Source organism: Humulus lupulus, chromosome X, assembly GCF_963169125.1.
Source record: "Humulus lupulus chromosome X, drHumLupu1.1, whole genome shotgun sequence".
Taxonomy (NCBI): domain Eukaryota; kingdom Viridiplantae; phylum Streptophyta; class Magnoliopsida; order Rosales; family Cannabaceae; genus Humulus; species Humulus lupulus.
In genome coordinates this window covers 91,610,211-91,612,284 of record NC_084802.1, presented here as the reverse complement: position 1 = coordinate 91,612,284, position 2,074 = coordinate 91,610,211, and the positions used below count along the sequence as shown (strand labels likewise).

The window sequence follows — 2,074 nt, the reverse complement described above, 5'->3', positions numbered from 1 at the left end:
TGTTCCCAAAATTGCATATTAGAGGGAATTAGTAGCTCTAACTTCCCATCATTGCTTGATTAATCATTTGCTTACTGTTTTAGCTTGGTTTTGGCCATTAGTTTACTCATTTATATTTCGTTTTTAATTTTAGTTCAATCAAACCTTATTTCTTATTTTTATTCCAAATTGTTGGGTCTTGATCTTTACAATATCTTGCGTAAACAATCCTCGAGGATACGATATTAAAATACTTACTATTATATTACTTGCATGCGATTGTGTACACTTGCACATTAAATATCATAAGAAAATATCTCTAACAAGATTTTGGTGCTGTTGCCGGGGATTGCTTAAAGTCAATTACTGTAAAGTTAATTGTCTTGCAATTTGTTTAATTTTTCTTTTGTGCTAACTTGGGTGATTCTCATGAAAAATTCAGGTTTACATAGTGTATGTGCGAGAATCAAGACCCTGAACTACTTCCCATTGATCCAGAAATTGAGTGTACATTTAGAAGAAGGCGAAAGGTACAAAAATAAAAAAGGGAAGTAGTAGTGATGGATGCTGAGCAAGGGGCTCAACAGGGAGCCGCTCAAAGGGCATCAAATCGATCAGGAGCTGCTCAAGATCGAGTAGCTCAAGGGGGAGTAGCTGCCAATAATGGGCAAAATGTAGTTATTGTGGCTGATGATAGAAATCGTGCTATCAGAAAATATGCTCTCCCCCTCTTCAATGAGCTCAATCCGGGGATCGTTAGACCAGGAATTCAGGTTGCACAATTTGAATTGAAGCCAGTCATGTTCCAGATGCTTCAAACTGTGGGACAGTTCAGTGGGATGCCAACAGAGGATCCTCACCTTCATCTTCGCCTGTTCATTGAAGTGAGTGACTCTTTCAAGCTACCCGGAATTATAGAGGATGCCCTAAGATTGAAGTTGTTCCCATACTCCTTGAGAGACAAAGCGAGAGATTGGTTGAACTCTTTGCCATCTGATTCTGTGACTACTTGGCAAGAATTGGCTGAGCGGTTTTTGATGAAGTACTTTCCTCCCACTAAAAATGCCAAGCTCCGCAATGAAATTACTTCATTTCAGCAACTTGATGAAGAATCTTTATATGAGGTATGGGAGCAATTTAAGGAGTTGTTGCGCAAATGCCCTCACCATGGCATTCCTCATTGCATTAAGATGGAAACATTTTATAATGGTCTCAACGCACATACTAGAATGGTAGTTGATGTTTCAGCCAATGGGGCTCTTCTTGCTAAATCCTATAATGAGGCCTACGAAATTCTTGAGAGGATATCCAACAACAATTATCAGTGGCCCACTTCTAGATCGTCTACAGGTAGAAAGGTGGCTGGCATTCATGATGTAGATGCCACCACTTCTTTGGCAGCTTAAGTTTCCTCTATTTCGAATATGCTCAAGACAATGAACATGGGGATGAATCAATCAATGGTACAATCTATGGGGACACAAATGGGGCAATTGGAGAACATTTCTTGTGTGTACTGTGGTGAGGGTCATACTTTTGACAACTGTCCTTCCAATCCAGCAGTTGTGTGTTACATGGGGAATCAAAATAGGAATGGTCCTTATTCTAATTCCTGCAACCCATCATGGAGGCAACATCCCAACTTTTCATGGAGTAATCAAGGGGCTGGTCCGAGCAGCTCATCTATGCATCCTAGACCTTCGTATCCACTGGGGTATCCTCCACAAGCTCCACAACAAAGACCCCAACACATAGTGCAATCTACTTCTTTGGAAGGCATGTTAAAGGATTACATGATGAAGACATATGCACTCATTCAAAGTCAAGCAACATCTATGAGGAATTTGGAGAATCAAGTTGGGCATCTTGCCAATGAGCTTAGAAATAGACCTCAAGGTGCTATACCGAGTGATACTGAGAACCCAAGAGGTGTTGGTAAGGAACAATGCAAGGCCGTTACTTTGAGAAGTGGCAAAGAGTTAGAGAATTCCAAGAAAAATTCGGGGCATGAGGATGAGCCCTCTTTAATCCAAAATAACAGGAAAGCAAGCAAAGATGAAGAAAGATCTGATGTACTGAAATCTGCCTCTGCCCA

The 2,074-nt window shown here is 40.6% G+C and overlaps 1 non-coding gene across 1 annotated transcript; it reads right to left on the bottom strand.

The window, feature by feature from the left end:
* Positions 1-1,046: 1,046 nt before the first annotated feature.
* LOC133807553 (small nucleolar RNA R71) lies at positions 1,047-1,153 on the bottom strand. Its single transcript, XR_009879459.1, has one exon. It is a non-coding gene; the product is annotated as a small nucleolar RNA R71 (small nucleolar RNA).
* Positions 1,154-2,074: the final 921 nt, after the last annotated feature.